The following is a 16,187-nucleotide window of genomic DNA, read 5'->3' on the forward strand; positions in this document are numbered from 1 at the left end:
GTTTGTCTGTTACGAAGAAGAGCCATTGCCCGAAACGTCACCTGTTCCACATTTTCCTTTTAAGGCCACACAGTGATTACTGAGGAGTGTGTTGAGTTTCCGTGCTATCGTTTGTGCTTGTGCACTGCGGCCCACACAGCAGCAGCAGCAACATCGCCGTGTAATTTGTTTAACGTGAACAAAACTTCGTATAGCATAAAGTTGCTGTTCGGGACTCGCCCCGTACAAAAAAATTACGAAGGTTAAATTTTCGACGCCCTCCGAGTTGACGCGTGGCTAGCTCGGTCCACGTCTCCGTAACACGGGGTCAAAGACAACTCTCGTGGTACGATGGGCCACTACGAACAAAACCTTAGCGTAAAGTTGCGCCAGTGTTGTGCGCTGTTGGAAGCTGGTGGGCAAACAGAGCAACTCGGCTGAGCGAAGCGTTGGAGACAGAAAACCGGAGAGCAAAAACTAAAAAGTAATAGTTGCAAATATGGAAATGTGTTGTGACCCGACAACTCCCGGGCCAACGTTGTTTCTGTTAATTTTAAAACTTTTGAAGAATCCATGCCGTGTGTAGATTTTTTTTCCTTCACTTGCTTTTAATTTTGTAAAAGTACTCTTCCGCCGAATTCCACCGCTGTCAGAATAAAAAAAAACGAAACCAGCCAATTCGAGAAGGGTGTTAAGCTCGCAAAAAATTATCTCGGATGTCCGCGATCAACTTTAATCTCGGCGAGCACTCTCTGTCTCTCTCTCTCTCTCTGCGAACAAAAAAAAACGTCCACCTCCACGTCTGGCAGCCCGCCAGGGTTCTTTAAAGACACGCGCGCGCAGAGAATTGTCAAGTTTACCCTTCTCGAGAGGTCAGCGCGCAGCATGAAAGGGCGCAGAATAAATTTTGAGCGTTGCATTTGGAAGAGAGACAAAAAAAAAGAATGCAATGATTTAAAGATGTTCCATTCAATTTGTACGTCTCTGGTCGACTAATCTCATACATGCCTATCTCTCCATTTCCTCTGCTGCCATGTTTTTTTTTTGTCAGAGTAAGCTTTGCCTCTATGGGGACCATTTTTTTCCGGTATAAAAATGATACAAAAAAAATAGGCTATTACCCTGTCCGGCAATAATACACCAGGTGTTAAGATCTTCTAACACCACACATAACGCTTGTGTGGTAAAACATGCAAACAAACGTGCTTTGATATTTAATATATTCATTGTCTTTGAAACGCACTGGCCTACACCCAGACGCATTCCTATGCCCCCTTCCGCCTGCTACTGCCACAGAGGGTTTCAGCGCTCGTTGGTTGGGCGCGACGTCCGAGCGTTTGGCTCTGACGTGCTGGCTCGCTTCTCCGCCAGCGACCGTGAGCCTGAAGTAGGCCCCGGCGTGCGGAACGAAACGTTAGACGTCGCTGGCGAACAACCACGTCGGGAGACATTCGATGTTTGTTCGTCCGTGGGCGCTGCTGTTCCCCCCGATTTGCTATAATTCTCCTCCTGTCAAAATCTCAACCAGATGCGGCCGTTTCCTCCTTCGGCTGCAGTGCCTCCCACAACGTTTGATCATGTGATGTTGACCTCTGCCAAGAAGAGGGAACCGGGAGGGAGGTGGGGGGGGGGGAGACATTCGCGAAAAAAGCAACACACAAGCCGGCTTTGAACTTTGACCTACGACCCGGCTGTCAGCGCGGCCCAGATAAGTGTCGTTGCCTGCGTCGCCACTTTTTTGAACGCGATCGTTAAAGAGTTGCGGCGCGCGCGTCAACAAACCCTGGCGAAGAGCGCATCGAGCATCTCGCTCAGAAATGTGCGGATCGTGCAAGCGGTGGGGTGGGGGGGGGGTGCGTGCCTCGGACTATTGGGACGCGCACGCTCGTGTGCGAACGTCTCAAGACAAACTGATGAAATAAAATATCGAGTTTCGGAGCCGTCACATTGAGAACTGTCCCAGCAGAATAGCCCCCGCCACCCTCCACCGGCTCTATTTAATTTTAATATTTTAAACATTTGTTTGTGAGTGAGAGCGGGGTGAAGGCGGATTTTTCTTTTGTTATCACCGACTTTGTCCCAGTTGTGCCGTCAGAAATAATGTCACGAGACCGAGAAAAGCCGCTCTGGAATTCTCAAGGCCGGGCGAGAAACGTTATCGCGTCGGGGGGGGGGGGGTGAAGAGCCATTGAGGATGACATCATGACATCACATGAATTCTACCGAGGTCTGAGCTCCGTTCGATTGGGCCCTTTTTCACCCGACAACTCACGGACAGAGGGGGGTGCGCGTCTTCGATCCAGGCCGGTTTTAACGACGAGACAATCCCCTCCCCCCTCCCCCCCCGTGTGTGTGGGGGGGGGGGGGTTTGGTGAACAATTTTCATCATTCGGTGCCCTAATCGCCGTCGCTCTTTAAGATGCCCTTCATGTTCTTAGGTTTTTTCGGTAAAGCCACGTAGGTAAGCAAGCGTGCTGTGACGGTTCCACCTGAAGACGGAAGATTGTGTTGCCTCCGAAACGTTGTGATTTTAATTTTATTTTGTTTTACTTTTATTAATTTTAATTTTTTACCTACGTAACTTTACCGAAAAAACCTAAGAATATGAATCCTTGCAGTTACGAAAGCTTCAAATCTAGAATTAATGCCCTTCCTGCCTTTTACAAGGGCCCGGTGGCCTCCTCCTCCTCTGCGTTTTTCCGCCACCACCGCCGCGGTCGGTTTGCTGCCGACGTTGCCTTTTACTTGCGTAGCCGTTAAATTCGAGCCGCTCGCTCCGGCGAATTTATTCATCCAAACGGTGGTGGTGGTGGTGGTGAAGGGGGGGGCGGAGGCTGAAATGCGTTAACTGGTGGCGAAGCAAAGTGCGGTGGCGGGTTTACTGCGTGTAGGAACCCCCCCTGCCCCCCCCCCCCCCCATCGTTCACCCCTTTTGATTTGTAGCAAAGGTTGAGGGGGGGGGGAGTGACACATTTTCTCGGGTACACGGCAGACATTCTTAGTCTTCAGTTTAAATCCCATTGACTGCGGGGGCTGTTAAAACAACAACAAAAAACCACCCCCCACCCACCCTAAATGCCCTCCAGTCGACTGACAAGCAGCCAAGCCCTCCCGCTACAGATTCCGACAATAAAGTCTCAAAACGCGGGGCCCCCAATCATCATAAAGTGCACACAAGTTTTTTTGTCTTTTGTACGCCGGCCAATTACGTTGATTGAACACATTGTAAGGAAGGTGACGCTGGTTGTTGTTGGTGTTATTCTTATATATTTTTTTAGTGGTTGCGTTTATCTTCTTGGTTCTTTCGGTAAAGTCACGTAGAATGGAAATAATAAAATAATAAAAATAAAACAATAATATAATTCTCACGACGTCTGTCGAGAATTCATTCAGACTCTGTCTTCTCGACAGACCTGTTCTTCACCTGAGGACGGCTGCTTGCGTTGTGGCCGAAACGTCGTGAGAATTATTTTATTATGTTTTATTTTTATTATTTTATTATTTCCATTCTACGTGACTTTACCGAAAGAACCAAGAAGATGAATCCCTGCAGTCACGAAAGCTTTAAATCGAATGGTTGCGTTTAATTGTGTTTAAAGCGGGGGAGTGCACGGATGGCTAACAGACCCGGTTAACTCAATCTGCCCAAAACGCGTGTTTAATTAATTTTTTCACTTTGAAAACGGCTGAAAGAAGTTTTGCATGTGTGTCTTTTTTAAAAAAAATGCCTCACGGTTCTTTTTATTAAGAGGGCTCCATGGGATTGGAATTAATTGCTCCGTGTGGTTGGAAAGCAAAAATAAAATAAAAATGTCGTGCAGAATTTTCAGATGACATCTCAATGATAGCGTGGAATAATTTGCAGAGATTTCTGACCGAGTTTTTACGTGTTCAATTTTTTTAATTCAATTGCATCTTACATTTTTAAGACCTTTATAAAGAATCATAATTGACCACTGGGGAGTGACCATGAAATCCTGTTAATTGTTATTCACTCTGTCGAGATACAAGCACAGAATCGCACCATTTCACATTCTGTACGTCATACAGAATGGGTTAGATCGCGTAAATATAAATGTGTCGTCCACCTATCTCCACCCGACACGGTCAATTAGTGCTGAGATAACGGCCCATTTATATTCACGCGATCCAATCCAAAATAACTTTTGTCATGAATAATATTGGTCGCGAAAGCCTACGTGTTCAATTAAACATGTTTAATGGGTTCACGTGTCCCCCTGCAGTCACGAGAGACCGCTGCATTCACCGCAATTTTGAATATAAAAAAAAAATTACCCGTAAAAACAAAGTTTTTCACTATAAATCCTTGCGTGGCGGCTAGAGTCCTCTCGTCCTCTGGCTTGAGATGGCTGCCACCTATGGGTCAGATGATTGTCTGCCACCATTAAGCAATTGGTAAATAAATATTTTTAAAAAATTCCCTAAACAGTGTAAAATTTTGGAAAAAAATTTTCACGAAACTTAATTGTCACGCACAACGAGTCTGTGTGCAAAATGTCAGCTCGATTGAATCACGGGAAGTGGGTTAAAAAACGACCGAAAGATTTGCACGGTCGTAAGCAAGCAAGCACGCAAGCACGCAAGCAAGCAAGCAAGTGAACTTAATATAAAGGATTTAAAAAACAATCGATTGCCGTAATGGAACTATGACCCTGGAAGCTCGACAATTTGTCAAAATACCGCGAATTAAAACGCGTGCCCACTTTCACTCGCAATCCCGGTCAATGTGAATCTTAACATCCACCGCAGCCGCCGCTCCGTGTTTAAAACTGGTACATGAGTCGCGTTCGCAATTCCCAGGAAATTATTTGAACTGAGTAAATTGAGAGTGAGAATCTGTGCCCTCCCCCCCGTGTCTCCCGCTCGAGATCGTCTGCCTCTCTGAAGTGTCCACACGCGTGGCGCGTCGTGGTGGTGGTGGAACGTGGTGGTGGTGGTGGCGCGTGGTGGTGGTGGTGGCGCGTGGTGGTGTAGGAACGTGGTGGTGGTGTTGGCGCGTGGTGGTGGTGGCGCGTGGTGGTGGCACGTGGTGGTGGTGGCGCGTGGTGGTGGTGGCACGTGGTGGTGGTGGCGCGTGGTGGTGGTGGCACGTGGTGGTGGTCGCGCGTGGTGGTGGTGGCGCGTGGTGGTGGTGGCACGTGGTGGTGGTGGCGCGTGGTGGTGGTGGCACGTGGTGGTGGTGGCACGTGGTGGTCGCGCGTGGTGGTGGTGGCACGTGGTGGTGGTGGCGCGTGGTGGTGGTGGTGGTGGTGGCGGTGATGGTGGCGCGTGGTGGTGGTGGTGGCGCGTGGTGGTGGTGGCACGTGGTGGTGGTGGTGGCACGTGGTGGTGGTGATGGTGGTGGCGCGTGGTGGTGGTGGCGCGTGGTGGTGGTGGCGCGTGGTGGTGGTGGCGGTGGTGGTGGCGCGTGAGACCTGATGGAGTGCTCACGGCTCTCCTCAGAGCCTCGGCGCGACCTCTGACTTGCGGGGGTCACTTTTAATGGCGCCCTCGGCGTTGACAGAGCTCTGTGTCTCTCTCGCTCTCTCTCCTCTCTCTCGCTGCCGTGAGGTCATTCCCAGCACCCCGAAACCTGAAACACATGTCTATATCGACACAATTAAAATCTGCAATGATACTAACAACGACCTTCAACAACGTATGTGTGCACCGTATGTTGAACTTCTTTCGCACCGTACGTTGCCAACCGTGCCCATCGGAGGTGCGGGGGAAGGACAAAAAACCGGTCCTCCCCCCCCTTCCTCTTTCTGTTCACCCCGGCAGTAAAAATTGAATGCACCACGATTCGTCGATCGGCAGGACACGCGCGTGGTGGGGCACGGCGTGGGTATCATCCGCCCTGCAAAAGATGCCTGGCCAACGTGCGGATAAAGAACAGCCCCCAAATACTTTCGAGATGGGCTGCCTCGAAGCCGTCCCCATCGCGGAGGCCCTCGTTCCTGCCAGCAGTGGCATCAGTAAAGACATTTCAGGGCCGCGCTTTTCACCTTTGCGAACGGTCTCCCGGCACACGAGTGTGATCAATCTACATAACATTTCGATACTTTGCTAGGTTATTTAATTTTAGTGTGTTTCTTTCTCCCCCTAAGCCTGCTCACTTATTTTTGTACTCATTGACATGTAAATTTTGTCTCTAACCCCTCCCTCTCGCTGCCTCCGCCCCCCCCCCCCCTGTCTATTTAAGGCCACCCCACAGAGACGATCACCCCTCTCTGTACCTGTGTTGCCCGCTCTGTGTATCTTGGTGATATCTGTCTGCTTATATGTCTGTCTATAATTTTTTCTGGTTAGATTTTATGTCGCTATTTCATTATACCTGATGATGATTGCTTGTGTTGCAATCGAAACGTCGTATGCTATTATTTCATTTATTATTTTTTCTTTATACGTGACTTTAGCGAAAGAACCAAAGAACGAGTGTGATCGTTAAACGGTACTCAGACGAGAATGTTAACGTTTTAGTTTTGGCAGTGCTAACTTTGACATTTCTCTCATCTTTGGGAGTCAGGCGCACGTTTTAAAATCGCTGAGCAGTAATGCGCGGCTCGTTGTCAATCCACTTGCTTGGATGAAGGCCTCCCCCACCCCACGTTTTGGTCGCGGCGATTGTTTGACCATACTTCACCACGATGCTCACCGTTGGCTCGGTGCGGTCAGAACCGCTCCCGGTCACCGCTGCCTCCCGAGCGCTGAGTTTTCGCACACCGCACGAGGAACCCCTTTCAGGGCTAAGTGGACCTCGTGGAGGGGGCATAAGACCGGTTCAGGTGTCACTCGCCGGTGACGTTAGCCCACTTTTGCTCCTCGGTTTCCTCGATTGATGCTATGGATACCTCCCTTTGCCCGGGGGGGGTCTAGATTTTAACTTGGCCTTGCTTTCCGTGAAGGCTAAATGAGCACAAATGAAAGCTTTTGCCAGGCAACTCGACGCCAACAAGAGAGAAAGAAAAGCCGCACCGCAATTGTGGGACGCATTTGGTTCTCTGTTTCTCCGCGCCGTGCGTACAACAGTCCTGGGCCTCCCCTAGGTTAACTCAGCCTCAAACGAGTAACCTGGTGCGTTAAACATCGCCACTCGGGAGACAAAGGCGGCCAGGCGTGGCGCTGGCCGTCCACCCCTTCGGTGTGCCGTGCCGGCCTTCATAGGTGCTACTCGCTAACAGCACTTGCCCTAAAAAGTCTCCCAAGGCTATATGGGGAATCTGTGTCTTTTAGCACACTGTTCCACGAACCCGGCGAACTGGGTTCGATTCCCGCTCACGACCAATAACAGCGGCGAATATAAGAAGTGGTCCTGGGCCTCATTTAGGTCAACTCAGCCTTAAATAAGTACCTGGTGTGGGTATGTAACACATCATCACCGGGGAGACAAAGGCGGTCGGGCATGGCGATGCTGGCCACCCATTCTCCATCGTGTGCCGCGCGAGCCTCCATAGGTGCTTGCAAACAGCACTTACCCCTACAGTCTGTACGGGGGATCTTTGTCTTTGTACAGACACGCACACACACAAAGTCTTTGGTTTTTACATCTTGAGGAGGTCTGGTGGGGTGAGGAAACCGTTTGCTGCCCAACAGTAAGTCTTCACTGCCAGCTGGGCCACGGATTCTATCCCTGGAGCCTTGTAAAACATTGATGCGAAAAAAGAATAAGATTTCGTTTGAGACACAAACGTGTTCGGTTTTTTATCTCCCCCCCCCCATCTCTCTCTGTGCACCAGTGAGCTGGGTTGCATTTGTGGCGCTTGAGGGTTTCAGCAAAGCAAAGTAAAAAGCTTAGTGTCCCCAAGTAGCTCAACGAGGGGGGGGGGGGGCGAGGGATCCGGACAACGACAACTTCGCACCTCCGATTAACGCCGTTGGCTACGTACGGTGCGAAAGAAGTTCAATGTACGTACGTACATCATTGTACTACGTACGCACATCATTGTACTACGTACGCACAATCATTGTACTACGTACGCACATCATTGTACTACGTACGTACATCATTGTACTACGTACGCACATCATTGTACTACGTACGCACAATCATTGTACTACGTACGCACATCATTGTACTACGTACGCACATCATTGTACTACGTACGCACAATCATTGTACTACGTACGTACATCATTGTACTACGTACGCACATCATTGTACTACGTACGCACAATCATTGTACTACGTACGCACATCATTGTATTACGTACGCACATCATTGTACTACGTACGTATATCATTGTACTACGTACGCACATCATTGTACTGCGTACGCACACTCATTGTACTACGTACGCACATCATTGTACTACGTACGCACATCATTGTACTACGTACGCACATCATTGTACTACGCACGCACATCATTGTACTACGTACGCACATCATTGTACTACGTACGCACATCATTGTACTACGTACGCACATCATTGTATTACGTACGCACATCATTGCACTACGTACGCACATCATTGTGCTACGTACGTACATCATTGTACTACGTACGTACATCATTGCACTACGTACGCGCATCATTGTACTACGTACGTGCATCATTGTACTACGTACGCGCATCATTGTACTACGTACGCACATCATTGTACTACGTACGCGCATCATTGTACTACGTACGTGCATCATTGTACTACGTACGCGCATCATTGTACTACGTACGTACATCATTGTACTACGTACGCGCATCATTGTACTACGTACGCGCATCATTGTACTACGTACGTACATCATTGTACTACGTGCGTACATCATTGTACTACGTACGCACATCATTGTACTACGTACGCACATCATTGTACTACGTACGCACATCATTGTACTACGTACGCACATCATTGTACTACGTACGCACATCATTGTACTACGTACGCACATCATTGTACTACGTACGCACATCATTGTACTACGTACGCACATCATTGTGCTCCGTGCGCACATCATTGTACTACGTACGCACATCACTGTACTACGTACGCACATCACTGTACTACGTACGCACATCACTGTACTACGTACGCACATCACTGTACTACGTACGCACATCATTGCACTACGTACGCACATCATTGTACTACGTACGTACATCATTGTACTACGTACGCGCATCATTGCACTACGTACGCACATCATTGCACTACGTGCGCACATCATTGTACTACGTACGCACATCATTGTACGCGCGCAGCACACGGCACTTCATTCTCACAAAGTGCGGTGGCCGCTAGCGGAGCAGCGCTGGGTGGAGAAGTGTGGTTGGTCAGCGTTGTTTGCCTGCTTCTTCACGTTTACTAGGTAACACCTCGGTTTACGTCGGGGATGCGTTCCCCAAAGGTGCGACGACGAATGTCGAAACGAAGCGGATTTGCCGGGGTCAGTAGGTGGTGGGGGGGGTGAAGGCCGAGAGGCGACGGATCACGAGAAAGGACGGGACGATGCTGTCAGCGACGTGGGTGTTTGAGTCGAGACGACGCAAAGTCAGGTAGTAAATTGACGACGCACTTGCGAAACGACGTAAAAAGGGGGAGTCGTAAATCGGGGTATTCCTGCACCAGCTTAAACTGAAATCGTAATAGACACTCGAAACGAATGATTGTAAATAAGAATCTTGGACATGTATCTTGGCTGTATCCATGTTTTATCAACTCGGCTAAATCGAGAGCTCTACTCCAGTATATCCCATCTGTCATTCAAATCCAGCACGCTTTGTTTTGATGATGTGAAAACCCATCAAAACGTTGGAAATGCGGTCGAGGCCTGAAACACAGAAATGTTCAGTTCTTACGTATGCGTGGTCTAGACAAGGTTGAGAGCATTGTACTGTACGTGTGTAGAGAAGTTCCCACGGACGTACTCGGAGACGGAGATAAGTTAAGGGCTTTCGCCAGGGTTTATTAAAGCTTAACAATAACACACAAGGGTACACAACTCCCAGGGGCTAGGGGTCCTACTGTGAGTCCGGGTCCCTGCCGGCTAGCTCCGGTCTCTCTCTCTCGTGTCGGATCGGGGACTCTGCCGACTCCACCGAGCGGAGAGAGAAGCACCTCTACGGCTACCACCGGCTTCTCCCCAGACTCCCTATTCGATCCCTCTCTCTACCCACTGGTTCCCTCTTCACCCTGCTTACTCTACCCGTTCCCACAGTGACCCCGCTTACATCACGGGGTATCCCTTAAGTACCCTCGGAGACGTGACGTCATCACACTGAACGGCACACCTGACGTCACGTCCCCATTTTACTTCTCTACACGTGTAATGTGTGAGTCACGTGACATGCATGCACGGCATGATGGGAGTCGTTCCTTCCAGCACAATTGAAATGGGCGAGGAGCCAATTTATTTTTGTTTGCTTCAGACACCCCATCCCCCCTCCCACACCAATTAATACAAAAACTACTTTCATTGAATATCGCGTCATTCATGTTACGAGCACCCCATAACCTGTGTACATTAATTCTCTATAAACGACCAAATCCCATGTACAGCCACTGCTTAGCAAATAAAATCCCTACTGCCAAGAAAAATTTAACATGAATCATAATCTGAATATTTATTATCAGAATAGGTTTTTCCCCTTTTTCTGGAAACAAAACAGGTGTTAAGATGTTAAAACACAAAACTGAAACCTTTTACAAGAAATCATGTCTGCATTAACCGCAATACTTGTGGTCAGAATGCAAACAAAAAACACATACTCTGATAACACTGGTCAACAAAAAAAAGAAAAATTCTGGCCTGGACTTTTGCAGCTGTTTTAGACTAATTTCAGGGTGCTGATTCCAAATCTGATCTCAGATTTGCTCTATCACATCTCATTTTTATGCTATCGGCATACTCCATTTTCATTGATTTTACCCGAAATTAACTCTGTCACTCATGATTGCAAGTGGTTGCGAGTCAGTGACTGCTTTAGTGTTCAAATATGGTGCTGTATTTTTAGGATAGTGTGTTTATAATATAATTTTATGTAGATATCCACATTTATTTAATATTTTTCTTCTGCAGTTTTTATTGAAAATGCAATATTTGATATCTCGAAAAACCTGATGTGATAGACAAAAACTGATGCCAGATTTGGAATCAGCACCCCAAAATTACCTTAAAAACGTTGGAATACCTTATGCCAGAAAAAGTGTGTTGACCAGTGTAATATATGCATTGTCTTTGAAACTGATTGGTCTACACCAGAGGCAGCTTTCTTTTGAGCCTCGTCTCAAAACGGTGTTAGACCAGAGGACGCCAAAAGGCGTTTGTTTATTCTGCAGGAGGATTTCGTTTTCACAGATGTCCAGTCGGGGTAAGAACGTTACAACAACAAACAATACACAGGTAGTAGTGCAAAGCATTCCGAAATACACAAATGTAAGAAATGCAACCAAAACAGAAGGCACAAACAACATTTCACAACAACAACAAACAAAACTAAAATGTCCAGGTCCCATCACGAGCCGTGTGGGTTATTCTTTGTTTCTGTGGTTAATCAGCGACGGAGTTTCGTCGTCCGTTGCTCTCCGCTGTGTTCGCTGCCCCCGTGTGCGAGGAGGCGGTTAAGCCAAAAGCCCTCTGTGTTCGTACGAATCACTACCAGGACGATGATTTTTTTTTACATAGGGGCAATGGCCTACGGTGTTTGGGGTGGAATTGATAAAGTTGGAAGGGTTTCCAGTTTGGGATAAGTGCTGCTGCTGCTGCCTTGATTGTCGACCGATTATTTGGCGGTTAAAAAAAAGTAGCTTCTAATGTTTAAAATGTGCGTGCGTTTTCACGTTTTGTGGACAGCGGTAAAGGTGCGGCCCTGCAATTGCTCGCTCACACCACTGCTGGATGAAGGGCCTCCACTAGTGGGAGGATTGGAGAGCCCCCGTCTAAGGCGAATGTCATTCTGGCCTCCTCTTTCGCGCTTGCCAATCATCGTCAAGGAGCGTAAACCATCATCACGCGGTACTCCGGTCATCCTCGAAGGAGCGGCGGCTTTTGGCTAAGCCATCGAATAAAGACGGTGGCCACCGCATCGCACGGCGCTTTCAGACGCGCTTCTGTGGCCGTCTGGAACGCTCTTCTTTTCCCACATTAGAAAGTCACTGGAGCTATGCACTTTAAAAAAAAATCTATATTTAAAAATTTTTGCTTTTAGTATTCCGCTGGGTGAACAGAGGCGGTGGATAGGGGGGGGGGTGGAGTCGGGGGAGGAGGTTTCGGGGAGTGTTTAGGAAACTTTCCCCGCTTTGTTTCAACCGCCGTGCAGAGATTGAACCGCCGTCCGTCAATGTCTCCAGATCACCAGTCACGGCCGCAGCTTCCTTCAAGGCAGCCTCATGTGTTTTAGCGATTTCACAAAACCGTGAAGCCGAAACGGACTCGACAATGCCTGTGAAGTCTTCCTGCTGGAGAGGGTCACGATGCCGCCACTGGCGATCTCTCCTTCACTGTGGTCTGGGGGATAAGCGGCTGTCAGCTGTGGAGAGTGTGGTTTTCATTACGGCTCCACGTCCTTTACAGCGTACGGAACAACGCCGAGCCACGCCGCCCGTACCACGGCGTAAGAGGCGGTGGAGGGGGGGGGTCACGGTTTTCTCCGCTGTTGCCGTACGGCTCTCGGGCGCGACGTCCGACGGTTTTGCTCCACGCGCCGGGGCCATGTTCGTGGAAAGTTAAATTTCCCGCGGAGGCTCCCGACACCACGTGGGAGCGTGTCGTCGCGGCTGGGGGAAGAATGCCGAACGACGCACGGGTCACAACCCGAGATCTCATCGGGGGGAGCCCGCCCGGGCAGATTATAATGAGCTCGCTTCTTCGTGTGCCCCGGCAAACCTCACCTGCGTCTCAAGACTTAAGGGTGCGACGATTCGTCAATTCGCGCATCGAGAGCGATTTTTCGGCTTAAGCATCAATTAGCTTCTGTAAGAATCGGTGAGCGAGGTGGATTGTTACTCGGCACCGGACGACCGGGAAGGGCACCAGCGATGGCTTGGTGAGGTGCTCATCCAGAAGTGGATAGATCATGGGTGGCAGTGATGATGGTCTTGTGTGTAATGTATTAACGTTACTCCTGAAGCCGCTGGAGGCCACTAATTTGACCGCAGCGGCTAAAAAAACAGAGATACAGTATCGAACTGTGACCCCTGATTTGCAACAATTCGATTGTATTATTGCTTTTTTTAAAACCACGATCCATGTCGGAGGAAGTTGGAGGAATTTTAAGTGGCCCCGAGAAACGGCTGCGGCGTAGAGGGGAGAGGTATTCAAAAATTTGAACGTGTCGACACAGCAACCTGTTTGCTGTACTGCCTCGCTCGCAACGCGCGCACGCGCCGGCACACACAACCCAGTTGTTGTTTTTTCTTCCACCCGAACGGGATCTCTGTGCCGTCAAACAACAATCGTGACCCGTGAGCTTTCTCATTTTACAAGCCGTGCGACGCCCACAGTCTGACATTCAAATTAGGGTTCAAGGGAGGAGGCCTGGGGGGAGGGGGGAGCGGGTTACAAAGGTCAAATGCAGGAATCAGGACAATTGCACAAAATTGCGTGTGCAATTTCGGAGTTAAATAAAATAACCCCAAACGAGGCTCGCCGACGGAATTTGGCAAAAAAATTACGAAGAAAAAAGAAAAAAAGAAATCTATAATAAAGCAACCAAAACAAAGTAAATAAATAATGCCAATTAAGTCAAGATGACGTTGGGAAGAGGAGTTTTTTGTTCAGACGCTGCTTGTGATTAAAACGGGCTTTCAAAGTGAGGCGAGTTGATGGGCTCAGCCCGGTCACCAGTGACTCACATAGAGACCCATGGACTCACATAGAGACCCACAGACTCACATACAGACCAACAAACTCACATAGAGACCCACAGACTCACATACAGACCCACAGACTCACATAGAGACCCATAGACTCACATAGAGACCCACAGACTCACATACAGACCCATAGACTCACATAGAGACCCACAGACTCACATACAGACCCATATACCCACATAGAGACCCACAGACTCACATCGAGACCCACAGACTCACATAGAGACCCACAGACTCACATACAGACCCATAGATTTACATCGAGACCCACAGACTCACATACAGACCCATATACTCACATAGAGACCCACAGACTCACATACAGACCCATAGACTCACATAGAGACCCACAGACTCACATGGGGCAACCCCCCCCCCCCCCCTCATTAAAATCACGAGCTGAACAATTTTTCTATTTAATATTTCTGATTTACTGCAATATACACCCGCCATTGGACGGGCAAACAAGCTAGTAGATTCAAGATTCACATAGCGACCCACAGCGTCACATAGCCTGACTCGTGGTGAAACTGGGTTCTCAATTGCAGCAGCGAGTTCATGCTCCGCACGAAGAAGCCATCGCGTGGCGTTAAATTGTCAACACGTTTAAGTGCCCAAAAACTGCGATAGAAAGGGTTGCAGATATTAGAAAGGTATGTGGTCAGTAGAAAGGGGTGCTGATAACATATAGGGGCGCGGGTAATAGTAAAGACACCAACACGGTTGAGAGGCGTGTGGGTATTTGAAAGGCGTTGCTGATAGTTGGACGGGATTGCTGATAAGAGAAAGACGCGAGGCTAACAGAGAATTGGAAAGAGAAGCGACTTTGCCTTCCCCCCCGTGTTATGTCAACGCGTGGGTCATTCGCGGTGCCGCTCACAATTATGAACATTTTAGTTTCTGCTACTCAAGAGTCCGTCTTGCCTGTAAGCTGTAAACGATTGAAAGGGGGAGGAAGTTTAACTTACCCGCGTGATTGTTTCTCCGTCTGCTGGGTCGGTTCGATGGGTGGCGATGGAACGGGGGGGTGGTGGGAGGGAGGTTTTTTCGTATCGAATATTTCATCGGGAGTGAAGCGGCGATCGGGAGACGCTCCCCCGCACGACCGACCGTACGTTCCAAGTCACGTTACTTCATTAACGTCCTTCCCACGCGCCTCCGATGATCACGGTTGGCTACGTACGGTGCGAAAGAAGTTCAACATACATACTGTACGTACATTAACGTGACCCCCGTAAGGCTTACACTGTATCTTGATTGCTGTTACAATTATTTCACGGATAATTATTTTCGTCCGTGATGTATTATTTTACTGTGGCCCTTATAGTTCAAGCCACACTGTTATTTCTTGATTTGAAGCTTTCGTGACTGCAGGAATCCATACTCTTTGGTTCGTTCGGTAAAGTCACGTAGGTAAAAAAAATAAAATAATAATATTTGTTATTGACGAATATGAGTTGTTGTTTAGTTAATTGTGCATGTGCACCATTGGCAGAATTACCAAATAATTTGTTTATAACATGAAAGCTACTTGATTTAAATTTTCTTCAAAAAAAATGTTATTTTGAGTTTGTCCCAAATGTATTCAACTTAGACTGTCGGGTTTTTAATGTCATCAAGCGAAGTGCCCCGGAAGAAATTATTGAGCATAGGGCGATGGCCCCATGCTCGAGAATGGCCCGTGGATCCAGATTCCAGAGAACTACTTCCGAGACATTTCTCCGTGACAGTTCAACACGTGCACTCGGGGATTACACAGGAATGTTCACCGCGTCGTAGTCAAACCGATCTTTATACATTCTCAAAGCTGAAACTCGGGCAAAGTAAGCGAAACGTATAATTTAACGCGAATAAAATCGAATCTGTGCTGTCATTGGTGACGGGGCCGAGAGCAGCGGCGTAGCAATCGAGTGATGCAGGCGGTGCAACTGCACCCAGGGCCCATGGGGTGAGGGTGGGGTGGAGGCGAGCGACGAAAGAAAGAGGTCGCGTGCCAACCGCGCTACGCGGCTGGGCCGAAATCATCAACTTGCTAAACGCGAGAACCCGGTTTGTATCGCCGTTGGGGGCTCGTGGACACCGGGCCTCGTTACCCCAGGATCCCCGGCGGTGCGGTCTCGGCACCCTGACCCCTAAGCCACCCAGCCGCCCCTGTCGACGTTTAACGCGTCACAATTCTCCCACGGTGCGGGCCGGGGGGGGGGGGGGGGTGGTGGGGGTGAGCGCCGAGTGCGGTTGTCGCGTGCGGCGATTTCGATCTCGGTGACCCGGGTTCAAATGCGCCCTCCGTGTCCACTCGGCACCTCCCTGAGGACACAATCCGCCCGCTGCACCGAGGGCTGAGCGCGATTGCCGCCCCTAGGTCAGCTCGGCAGTAAATGAGCGACGTTGAC

The sequence above is a fragment of the Lethenteron reissneri genome, chromosome 38 (genome assembly GCF_015708825.2).
Source record: "Lethenteron reissneri isolate LAM-NWPU_2019-01 chromosome 38, ASM1570882v1, whole genome shotgun sequence".
NCBI classification, from domain to species: Eukaryota; Metazoa; Chordata; class Hyperoartia; order Petromyzontiformes; family Petromyzontidae; genus Lethenteron; species Lethenteron reissneri.